The following is a 12255-nucleotide window of genomic DNA, read 5'->3' on the forward strand; positions in this document are numbered from 1 at the left end:
CGCAGCCCAGTACACACAGAATTCTACATCATATTTACATAGCATGAGGATACGACGCACTAACTAGACACATCACACCCCTATGCTACACAAAACACTCAATCTGAAAGAAAAAGCATGTCAATCAATACAGTACGACGAATCGTGATAAGGGATGGGGATTGGGAAAAAGGGGATGGGGAGGGGAAAATCACAGGCCCGAAGCTTTATTGAAAGACAAGACACATAAGGGGAGAGGGGGAGGAGGGGTTTAGTCCTCATCCTCGTCCTCCGGACCGTCCACGATGGAATAGTCTCTGAGCAGGCTGTGGATCAGCCTGCGGCAGTCCTGGATGGACATCCTCTCCCTCCTCAAGATGAGCCGGTTCCTGGCGACCCAAACGGCATCCTTGAAGCAGTTCATAAGGCGCCAAGCCTCCTGGATGGCTCCGACGGTATGAACCCCAGGGAAGAGTCCGTAAAGCACAGAATGGTGCGATAGGCTCGCCCTGGGGACAGAGTTCCTCAGGTCGTCCTCAAGGGCAGTCAACAGGCGCTGTGCAAATCCGCAGTCCCAAAAAGTGTGCAAAGATGTTTCCTCCACGAAGGGGCACCTTGGGCAGTACCGGGTCTTGCACAGGTTCCGGGCATGCATGAATGACCGGACGGGCAGTCCGCCCTGAATCGCCATCCACGACAAGTCCTTGTGCCCGTTGGTCAGCCTGTCAGACGACACATTTGTCCACACAGTCTCCAGCGTGTCCTGGTGAAGTCCTGTGATGTTCTCCACGTCATCCTTGGCTCTGATGAGCTTGTGGATAGTTTTGGGCTTCCACAAGTCGGGCTTGAGTCCCTCCAGTTGATGTTCCCCCACAAATCGAACGACGTCTCCGTAGAACCATGGCGTCGTCCAGTTGTAGGGGAAGGAGCTGTCCCACTTGTCCCAGCCGAGTCGCCTCCAAAGAGGAAGCAGGAAGAAGCGAGACATGGACCTGCCCGCGGAGCCATTCTTGACTTGCAAAGTCCGGCGGACACAATCACACACAAAAGAGGATCGCAGGAGGGTGGGGATATCTGGAACGCCCTTCCCACCCTTGCGAGGCTCCTTGTACATGACGGCCCGCCTGACTCTGTCCATCTTGGATCCCCAGACAAAGTGAAACACTGTCCTGGTAATGGCCCTGCACACAGTGACGTGTGGGGGCCAGGCCTGCGCCGTGTACTGCAAGACGGGCAGGACCTCATTACGCAGGACGAGTGCCTTACCCTCACAAGTGAGGTGTCTGAGGCTCCAGAGTCCGATCCGTTGCTTCACTTTGGCCAAGCGTTCTTGCCAGGACTTGAGGGCCGCTCCTTCCTTCCCGAACCAGACTCCCAGCACCTTGAGGAAATCCGGTTGAATGTTGAAGGGGAAGGGGGCGGAGGAGGCCGGCTGCCAATCCCCGAAGAGCATGGCTTCCGACTTCCTGCAGTTGACTTTGGCCCCTGAAGCCCGGCCGAACCTCTCACACGTCTGGACGAGGGCGTCGACTGAACCACGATCAGCGCAGAAGACGGTGACGTCGTCCATGTAGAGCGAGCACTTGACCTCGTGTCGTCCCGGACCCGGTGCGGTGATCCCTCTGATCTCTCCATTCTGCCGGATAGCCTCTGCGAAGAGTTCTATAACACAAACAAAAAGAAGAGGTGATAGAGGGCAGCCTTGTCTGACCCCAGAGAGGACAGGGAAGGGGTCAGTCTTCCAGCCGTTCACCAACACCGAGCTGTGGATATCAAAATACATCAGACGGACATACGAACAAAACATGTTACCCAAACCTAACCGGTGCAGAGCTCGGCCCATGAACTCGTGGGAAACCCGGTCGAAGGCCTTCTCCTGATCCAAGGAGACCAGGGCCGCGTGTGCGCGGCGGACCTTGATGTACTCGACCGTGTCCCGCACGAGAGCGAGGCTGTCTGCGATGCGACGTCCAGGGATGCCGCAGGTCTGGTCCGGTTTGATGATCCGTCCGATGACAGTCTTAAGTCGTGTCGCCATCGTCTTGGCCAGGATCTTGTAGTCCACGTTGAGCAGAGTGATGGGACGCCAATTCCTCAGGTCGCACCTCTCTCCCTTCCGCTTGTACAGGATCATGACCATTCCTTCCCTCAAAGATGGAGGCATTCTACCCTCCACCACCATCTCCTCGTACAGGTCCAACAGGTCCGGACAGATGAGGTCTCCCAGCGCTACATAGAGCTCCGCTGGAAGACCATCACTGCCCGGGGTCCTGCCGGTCCTAAAGGATTTAGCGGCAGAGAGCAATTCGCCCACCATCAGAGGTTTGTCCAAGGCTGCCGTGCCTGCAGGATCAAGATGGTTAGTGATACCTGACAGGAACTTATCAGCAGCGTCGGGGTCGGTAGTCTTGTGGGAGTAGAGTTCGCTGTAGAAGTCGCTGACGACCCTCATCACGTCCTCCTTCCCACGTCGCATGTTTCCGCTCTCGTCTCGCAGCTCGTTCAGGGGCGTGTGACCGGCATGAAGTTTCCTGAAAAAGAATGAGTTACATTTCTCACCCTTCTCCAGATTCTCCACTTTGGAACGGAAGACGATTCGCTTGGACTCCTCCTCAAAGTGCCTTTTCAGGCTCTTCTTGGTCTCCTCCAGCTCCTCCCTCACGTCCCAGCCGCAGTGAAGAAGGTCCTGCAGCGACCGCAGCTCGCGCTGCAGCCCTCTGAAGTCCCTCCTCTTCTCACACGCCTGTTGTCGACCCTTGGCCTGAAAGAAACAGCGAAACTCAAGTTTAACATATTCCCACCAATCAGAGACTGTTTGGAAGCTACCCTTGTAGGACTGCCACATTGCGTAGGCTGCTCTCAGCTCCTCCACGACTTCATCCTGAGCCAGCAGAGCACAATTCAGCTTCCAGGAGCCGGGGCCGGACGGAAAACCGTCGCCGAGGACACCTTGTAAGTGAATGGCTCTGTGGTCGGAGAAGAAGCAGGGGACCATCGAGTGCCTACTCTGCCTGACTGCCCGAGAGGTGAACACAAAGTCAATCCTGGAGCGGAGTGAGCCATCGGGTCGGCTCCACGAATAGTTCGTGGAGCCTCTCCCCAAGGAGCCCACCACGTCCTGAAGAGAGGCCTCGGTTACCATCTCGATGAGCAGCTTGGACGTGATGTCCAACTTGGCAGATGTGCCAGAACTACGACCATCCTCCTCGATGGGGCAGTTGAAATCCCCGGCCATCACTAAGGTCCTGGTGGTGGCAAGCTGAAGCCGCAGGGTCTGGAAAAGCTCCAAACGCTCATTCTTCAGTGGGGACGCATACACGTTGATGAACCTGACAGGTTCTCCTGCCCAGTTGCCATCTACAACAAGAGCCCTGCCGCAGATGAGCTCCTGGACGGACTCAAGCGTGAATGCGCCCCCCCTGATCAGAATTGCGACCCCCGCAGACTTGCAGTCACCCCCACCGGACCAGTAGGATGGACCGTGGGACCACTCCCTGGCCAGATGTTTGAAGGACCTAGAGGAGGGAAGGGAACATTCCTGCAACATATAAACATCACACAACTGGGAAGTAAGGAAGGCATAAATAGTCTGACGTCTGAACTTGTCCTTGATGCTCCTGACATTAATGGAAAATAACTTAATATTAGCCATCATGTAGGGAAAAAAGAAAAAGTTAGCGCAGGCAATACACCTTAGTTACCACTCCGGTCGGGTGGTCCCTCGTCGGTGTTGACTGCTGGTGACGGGATCACCAGCAGGCCCTCTTCCTCCATCTGGTCAAGCAGCGCGGCCTCGATCTCGGCGACCACCAGTTCCTCCTCTTCTGGCTCGGCCACCAGGGTCTCAACCATGTGCTCCATCTCTTCTGGCTCAGGGAGGGTATCCTCCTTTTCGCCTACGAAATCCAGAATCTTCTTTTTGGAGGATTCAGTAGCAGGGCTGTCCTCCACCTTCCTCTTTCCCCGGGTTGGAACTGGGGAGACAAGAAGGGGAAAATCCTCCTCGGAATAGATAGCGGCGGGTGGAGGAAAGGTTAATTCCACCGCTACCATGGTCTGGGGAGGGAGAGTGGCTGCCGGGGCAGGGGAAAGGACACCTGCTGAGGAGTAGGGGAAGGAGGAAGAGGAAGTGGAATCCTCAGCAGGGGTGGCCGGGGTGGGGGGGGATTGGACGGGGGTGGCAGGGGGAGGGATCGAGAGAGGGGTGACAGAACTCTTACCCTCCTTTGACTTTTTCTTCTGCTTCGGAGCTGTTGGGACCGTCGCTGGGGCTTTGGCCACCGACTCCTTGACCGCTTTGGCCTTGGTCGTCTTGGCCTTGGCCGCTGGGGCCTTGGTCGTCGCGTCCTTGACCTTCACAGGCCTGGTCGTCGGGGCCTTGTCCTCCGGAGCTGGGGTCGTCGCAACCACCGATGCCCAGGATCTCTCACGCTTGGGGCAATCCTTGTATAGATGAGCCGCCAGCCCACACAGGTTGCAGGACGTCTTCTTCGGGCAGTCCTTCGAGCTGTGTCCCGTCACTCGACAAATCCTGCAGGCATCCTCCTTGCAGTCCTTCATCTCGTGGCCGTTCTTGCCGCATCTCCTGCAGTTCCGCGGCATGTCCGGGTAATAGATGAGGCCGTAGGAGTTGCCCAGGGAGAATGTCGGGGGCAGGTGCCGAAGTCCGTCTGAGTACGCCAGGTCCCTGTGAAGTCTAACGGTCACCGACCACTTACCTGTCCAGAAGCCGAGTCCATTCAGGATGTTAGAGGGTTCCTTCACAACCAAACAGAAGCGTCTCAGGAAGGTACAGATGTCTTGGCCTGGGGTGTGCGGGTTGCGCATGGAGACCGTGATCCTCCTTTCGTCCCTCTGGATAGGGCAGCTACCTGTAAAGGCAGAGAAAGAATTATCCGGTCCTTTTGCGCTTACCATTTCCCAGAACCTCCTGCAGGTGTTCACAGTGGCGAAGGTGACGAAGAAGATCCCCGTCAAGAAGGTCTGGATGCTGAGGGTGTCCGACCTGGAGAAGCCTCGATCCAGCAGCATCTTCTGGCAGAACACGTCCGAGGACATGTCCGGCACCCTCCCATCCACTTCCTTCAGCTTCAGGGCCACCGTCTGCCGCATCCATGGCTCCAGGGCTGGAGCTTCGTGGCGGGGCTTCTGGTTTCCCTTCTGCTGGCCAGTCGTGGAGGCAGAGTCCTTGGGGTCAGAATCGGCTCCTGGCTGGGCCCTCCTGGCTGTCCCCTGCTCCAGGCTCTTCTTTTCAGCCTTCCTCGCAGCGCTTGCCATGGCTTTCCTCCTGCAGTTACTTCTTGGAGCTGGATCTGGAACTCTTCCCGGAATGGGTGGAGCTATGCAGATTCTTCTCCCGTCGTGTTCTGGACAAATTCCCCGAAAGGTCTTTGTCTCGATGATTTTCTTCCTCGAAGATTCCACAGGACAGCCCGATTCTTCTCCGAGTCTTCGTCTTCTTCTGGATTCTTTAGAGCTTCTTCCTCCCACCGATATCCGCCTTCCTTCTCCGATGTCAGCTGGGCTCCGAAGCTCTTCTCCTTCCGAGTTCGATCGCTCTCGTCAAGTGTAGATCGTAGCTCTTGTGTTCTTAAAAGAACAGATACTACACTTGATCTTAGCCAAAAGGCCGAGAAGCGATAACCAGAATTGGTTTCCGACTACGGTGCCACCCAAGGATTCTGAAAAGTCCATTTGTGGAGATGGCCACCTGGACTCCCGTTAAGAAGACATGCTGTCAACCTCTAGATCCCTCACATGCCTGCACTTTTTGGCTTGCTGCTGCTGCAATCCACGCGTTTTAGATCTGCATAACTCCACCTCTTTTAGCACAGTACCCTCAACCCCCGGCTGTTCCCACCCGCCTCAACACCGTTGGAAGGGAGGAGAACCAATTAAGGCGGGGGGGGGGGGGTGGAACGAGCAGCTGTCTACCCTTAGCAGGAGGGTTGCTGATTAATTACCTCTCCTGCTGCTGCTGCTGCTGGCTGTCCAGCAGCAGACTGAAGGTGGCTGCTGCTGTGCGCAGGTATATAAAGGCTCAGAGCCTATTATGACACGCGCAGCCAGCGTTCCATTGCCACATTCCGTCTACTGCAGGCGGGATACCTGGATGGCTGAATGTCACTGAGAAGCTCACAGAGACCGCCATAAGCAACAGTTTAAAAGAACGCCACAGACTAATCAACCAAACTTTTTGGGTTGGTTTCTCTTTTATAGTCTGCAGGCATTAAATGAAAGAAGTCAGTGTTCCAGCAGAGGGAGACAACGTTTCAGAAAAGGCATTGTAGCAAACCAAAAAAGAAATTTTAAGCGCAGCAGAGTAACCAGCTCACATACCTGTTAGCTCAGGTGAGTTTAAAAGGCTGCTGTTGATAACAAGGGCATTTGCTAAATAGATGGTGTGTGTGCAACAATATACTGAAAGGTCAATTATATTGTGCAGCTTATCTCACCACCTGTAGTTATTTAGGTGAAAGCTCCAAAATGCTTGCCTAATATGTCTGTTTATCCAAAAGGAAGTATAGAGGGAGAGCTAGATAGATAGCATTGCATTACATTACATTACATGGCAATGCAATGCACAGTTGCTGAAGTTGAACCAAAATGAGCTTGTCATCTGGCTTCTGCAACTTTTAACATGAAAAATCCAATGAGGAGAAGAAAAGCAAAGCCAAAGAGTCCATCCCAAAATCCGACAAACAAGCAAAATGAACAAAAAGCATTGAATTCAATTCTTTCTGATTTTAGAAACTGCATTAAAGAAGGGGTGCACCGGTCCTGGAGATACTGCAATACCAGGTCAATGCGTGGAGTGGACAGAGCAAGCTCTTTTTCCATCTCCCTGTTCTAAAAATCCATTTAATATATGGTCCCCAGATAGGGGACGTATCAGATATTAAACTGATAAGAACAGATACTACACTTGATCTTAGCCAAAAGGCCGAGAAGCGATAACCAGATTTGGTTTCCGACTACGGTGCCACCCAAGGATTCTGAAAAGTCCATTTGTGGAGATGGCCACCTGGACTCCCGTTAAGAAGACATGCTGTCAACCTCTAGATCCCTCACATGCCTGCACTTTTCGGCTTGCTGCTGCTGCAATCCACTCGTTTTAGATCTGCATAACTCCACCTCTTTTAGCACAGTACCCTCAACCCCCGGCTGTTCCCACCCGCCTCAACACCGTTGGAAGGGAGGAGAACCAATAAAGGCGGGGGGGGGGGTGGAACGAGCAGCTGTCTACCCTTAGCAGGAGGGTTGCTGATTAATTACCTCTCCTGCTGCTGCTGCTGCTGGCTGTCCAGCAGCAGACTGAAGGTGGCTGCTGCTGTGCGCAGGTATATAAAGGCTCAGAGCCTATTATGACACGCGCAGCCAGCGTTCCATTGCCACATTCCGTCTACTGCAGGCGGGATACCTGGATGGCTGAATGTCACTGAGAAGCTCACAGAGACCGCCATAAGCAACAGTTTAAAAGAATGCCACAGACTAATCAACCAAACTTTTTGGGTTGGTTTCTCTTTTATAGTCTGCAGGCATTAAATGAAAGAAGTCAGTGTTCCAGCAGAGGGAGACAACGTTTCAGAAAAGGCATTGTAGCAAACCAAAAAAGAAATTTTAAGCGCAGCAGAGTAACCAGCTCACATACCTGTTAGCTCAGGTGAGTTTAAAAGGCTGCTGTTGATAACAAGGGCATTTGCTAAATAGATGGTGTGTGTGCAACAATATACTGAAAGGTCAATTATATTGTGCAGCTTATCTCACCACCTGTAGTTATTTAGGTGAAAGCTCCAAAATGCTTGCCTAATATGTCTGTTTATCCAAAAGGAAGTATAGAGGGAGAGCTAGATAGATAGCATTGCATTACATTACATTACATGGCAATGCAATGCACAGTTGCTGAAGTTGAACCAAAATGAGCTTGTCATCTGGCTTCTGCAACTTTTAACATGAAAAATCCAATGAGGAGAAGAAAAGCAAAGCCAAAGAGTCCATCCCAAAATCCGACAAACAAGCAAAATGAACAAAAAGCATTGAATTCAATTCTTTCTGATTTTAGAAACTGCATTAAAGAAGGGGTGCACCGGTCCTGGAGATACTGCAATACCAGGTCAATGCGTGGAGTGGACAGAGCAAGCTCTTTTTCCATCTCCCTGTTCTAAAAATCCATTTAATATATGGTCCCCAGATAGGGGACCTATCAGATATTAAACTGATAAGAACAGATACTACACTTGATCTTAGCCAAAAGGCCGAGAAGCGATAACCAGAATTGGTTTCCGACTACGGTGCCACCCAAGGATTCTGAAAAGTCCATTTGTGGAGATGGCCACCTGGACTCCCGTTAAGAAGACATGCTGTCAACCTCTAGATCCCTCACATGCCTGCACTTTTCGGCTTGCTGCTGCTGCAATCCACGCGTTTTAGATCTGCATAACTCCACCTCTTTTAGCACAGTACCCTCAACCCCCGGCTGTTCCCACCCGCCTCAACACCGTTGGAAGGGAGGAGAACCAATTAAGGCGGGGGGGGGGGTGGAACGAGCAGCTGTCTACCCTTAGCAGGAGGGTTGCTGATTAATTACCTCTCCTGCTGCTGCTGCTGCTGGCTGTCCAGCAGCAGACTGAAGGTGGCTGCTGCTGTGCGCAGGTATATAAAGGCTCAGAGCCTATTATGACACGCGCAGCCAGCGTTCCATTGCCACATTCCGTCTACTGCAGGCGGGATACCTGGATGGCTGAATGTCACTGAGAAGCTCACAGAGACCGCCATAAGCAACAGTTTAAAAGAATGCCACAGACTAATCAACCAAACTTTTTGGGTTGGTTTCTCTTTTATAGTCTGCAGGCATTAAATGAAAGAAGTCAGTGTTCCAGCAGAGGGAGACAACGTTTCAGAAAAGGCATTGTAGCAAACCAAAAAAGAAATTTTAAGCGCAGCAGAGTAACCAGCTCACATACCTGTTAGCTCAGGTGAGTTTAAAAGGCTGCTGTTGATAACAAGGGCATTTGCTAAATAGATGGTGTGTGTGCAACAATATACTGAAAGGTCAATTATATTGTGCAGCTTATCTCACCACCTGTAGTTATTTAGGTGAAAGCTCCAAAATGCTTGCCTAATATGTCTGTTTATCCAAAAGGAAGTATAGAGGGAGAGCTAGATAGATAGCATTGCATTACATTACATTACATGGCAATGCAATGCACAGTTGCTGAAGTTGAACCAAAATGAGCTTGTCATCTGGCTTCTGCAACTTTTAACATGAAAAATCCAATGAGGAGAAGAAAAGCAAAGCCAAAGAGTCCATCCCAAAATCCGACAAACAAGCAAAATGAACAAAAAGCATTGAATTCAATTCTTTCTGATTTTAGAAACTGCATTAAAGAAGGGGTGCACCGGTCCTGGAGATACTGCAATACCAGGTCAATGCGTGGAGTGGACAGAGCAAGCTCTTTTTCCATCTCCCTGTTCTAAAAATCCATTTAATATATGGTCCCCAGATAGGGGACGTATCAGATATTAAACTGATAAGAACAGATACTACACTTGATCTTAGCCAAAAGGCCGAGAAGCGATAACCAGAATTGGTTTCCGACTACGGTGCCACCCAAGGATTCTGAAAAGTCCATTTGTGGAGATGGCCACCTGGACTCCCGTTAAGAAGACATGCTGTCAACCTCTAGATCCCTCACATGCCTGCACTTTTCGGCTTGCTGCTGCTGCAATCCACGCGTTTTAGATCTGCATAACTCCACCTTTTTTAGCACAGTACCCTTAACCCCCGGCTGTTCCCACCCGCCTCAACATCGTTGGAAGGGAGGAGAACCAATTAAGGCGGGGGGGGGGGGGGTGGAACGAGCAGCTGTCTACCCTTAGCAGGAGGGTTGCTGATTAATTACCTCTCCTGCTGCTGCTGCTGCTGGCTGTCCAGCAGCAGACTGAAGGTGGCTGCTGCTGTGCGCAGGTATATAAAGGCTCAGAGCCTATTATGACACGCGCAGCCAGCGTTCCATTGCCACATTCCGTCTACTGCAGGCGGGATACCTGGATGGCTGAATGTCACTGAGAAGCTCACAGAGACCGCCATAAGCAACAGTTTAAAAGAATGCCACAGACTAATCAACCAAACTTTTTGGGTTGGTTTCTCTTTTATAGTCTGCAGGCATTAAATGAAAGAAGTCAGTGTTCCAGCAGAGGGAGACAACGTTTCAGAAAAGGCATTGTAGCAAACCAAAAAAGAAATTTTAAGCGCAGCAGAGTAACCAGCTCACATACCTGTTAGCTCAGGTGAGTTTAAAAGGCTGCTGTTGATAACAAGGGCATTTGCTAAATAGATGGTGTGTGTGCAACAATATACTGAAAGGTCAATTATATTGTGCAGCTTATCTCACCACCTGTAGTTATTTAGGTGAAAGCTCCAAAATGCTTGCCTAATATGTCTGTTTATCCAAAAGGAAGTATAGAGGGAGAGCTAGATAGATAGCATTGCATTACATTACATTACATGGCAATGCAATGCACAGTTGCTGAAGTTGAACCAAAATGAGCTTGTCATCTGGCTTCTGCAACTTTTAACATGAAAAATCCAATGAGGAGAAGAAAAGCAAAGCCAAAGAGTCCATCCCAAAATCCGACAAACAAGCAAAATGAACAAAAAGCATTGAATTCAATTCTTTCTGATTTTAGAAACTGCATTAAAGAAGGGGTGCACCGGTCCTGGAGATACTGCAATACCAGGTCAATGCGTGGAGTGGACAGAGCAAGCTCTTTTTCCATCTCCCTGTTCTAAAAATCCATTTAATATATGGTCCCCAGATAGGGGACGTATCAGATATTAAACTGATAAGAACAGATACTACACTTGATCTTAGCCAAAAGGCCGAGAAGCGATAACCAGAATTGGTTTCCGACTACGGTGCCACCCAAGGATTCTGAAAAGTCCATTTGTGGAGATGGCCACCTGGACTCCCGTTAAGAAGACATGCTGTCAACCTCTAGATCCCTCACATGCCTGCACTTTTCGGCTTGCTGCTGCTGCAATCCACGCGTTTTAGATCTGCATAACTCCACCTCTTTTAGCACAGTACCCTTAACCCCCGGCTGTTCCCACCCGCCTCAACACCGTTGGAAGGGAGGAGAACCAATTAAGGTGGGGGGGGGGGGGTGGAACGAGCAGCTGTCTACCCTTAGCAGGAGGGTTGCTGATTAATTACCTCTCCTGCTGCTGCTGCTGGCTGTCCAGCAGCAGACTGAAGGTGGCTGCTGCTGTGCGCAGGTATATAAAGGCTCAGAGCCTATTATGACACGCGCAGCCAGCGTTCCATTGCCACATTCCGTCTACTGCAGGCGGGATACCTGGATGGCTGAATGTCACTGAGAAGCTCACAGAGACCGCCATAAGCAACAGTTTAAAAGAATGCCACAGACTAATCAACCAAACTTTTTGGGTTGGTTTCTCTTTTATAGTCTGCAGGCATTAAATGAAAGAAGTCAGTGTTCCAGCAGAGGGAGACAACGTTTCAGAAAAGGCATTGTAGCAAACCAAAAAAGAAATTTTAAGCGCAGCAGAGTAACCAGCTCACATACCTGTTAGCTCAGGTGAGTTTAAAAGGCTGCTGTTGATAACAAGGGCATTTGCTAAATAGATGGTGTGTGTGCAACAATATACTGAAAGGTCAATTATATTGTGCAGCTTATCTCACCACCTGTAGTTATTTAGGTGAAAGCTCCAAAATGCTTGCCTAATATGTCTGTTTATCCAAAAGGAAGTATAGAGGGAGAGCTAGATAGATAGCATTGCATTACATTACATTACATGGCAATGCAATGCACAGTTGCTGAAGTTGAACCAAAATGAGCTTGTCATCTGGCTTCTGCAACTTTTAACATGAAAAATCCAATGAGGAGAAGAAAAGCAAAGCCAAAGAGTCCATCCCAAAATCCGACAAACAAGCAAAATGAACAAAAAGCATTGAATTCAATTCTTTCTGATTTTAGAAACTGCATTAAAGAAGGGGTGCACCGGTCCTGGAGATACTGCAATACCAGGTCAATGCGTGGAGTGGACAGAGCAAGCTCTTTTTCCATCTCCCTGTTCTAAAAATCCATTTAATATATGGTCCCCAGATAGGGGACGTATCAGATATTAAACTGATAAGAACAGATACTACACTTGATCTTAGCCAAAAGGCCGAGAAGCGATAACCAGAATTGGTTTCCGACTACGGTGCCACCCAAGGATTCTGAAAAGTCCATTTGTGGAGATGGCCACCT

General features: G+C 50.3%; 5 non-coding genes and 1 pseudogene across 5 annotated transcripts; all 6 read right to left on the bottom strand.

The window, feature by feature from the left end:
• Positions 1-5542: 5542 nt before the first annotated feature.
• On the bottom strand, positions 5543-5620 carry LOC141186062 (U2 spliceosomal RNA; annotated as a pseudogene).
• Positions 5621-6743: 1123 nt separating this feature from the next.
• LOC141186357 (U2 spliceosomal RNA) lies at positions 6744-6934 on the bottom strand. The gene has a single exon (XR_012260644.1). It is a non-coding gene; the product is annotated as a U2 spliceosomal RNA (small nuclear RNA).
• A 1121-nt stretch (positions 6935-8055) lies between these two features.
• On the bottom strand, positions 8056-8246 carry LOC141184187 (U2 spliceosomal RNA). The gene has a single exon (XR_012258966.1). It is a non-coding gene; the product is annotated as a U2 spliceosomal RNA (small nuclear RNA).
• Positions 8247-9367: 1121 nt separating this feature from the next.
• LOC141186361 (U2 spliceosomal RNA) lies at positions 9368-9558 on the bottom strand. The gene has a single exon (XR_012260646.1). It is a non-coding gene; the product is annotated as a U2 spliceosomal RNA (small nuclear RNA).
• Positions 9559-10682: 1124 nt separating this feature from the next.
• Positions 10683-10873, bottom strand: LOC141186362 (U2 spliceosomal RNA). Its single transcript, XR_012260647.1, has one exon. It is a non-coding gene; the product is annotated as a U2 spliceosomal RNA (small nuclear RNA).
• A 1120-nt stretch (positions 10874-11993) lies between these two features.
• On the bottom strand, positions 11994-12184 carry LOC141186363 (U2 spliceosomal RNA). Its single transcript, XR_012260648.1, has one exon. It is a non-coding gene; the product is annotated as a U2 spliceosomal RNA (small nuclear RNA).
• Between the last annotated feature and the right edge of the window lie 71 nt (positions 12185-12255).

Source organism: Phyllobates terribilis, unplaced genomic scaffold (assembly GCF_046119375.1).
Source record: "Phyllobates terribilis strain yellow unplaced genomic scaffold, ASM4611937v1 Scaffold_40__1_contigs__length_11209783, whole genome shotgun sequence".
NCBI lineage: Eukaryota > Metazoa > Chordata > Amphibia > Anura > Dendrobatidae > Phyllobates > Phyllobates terribilis.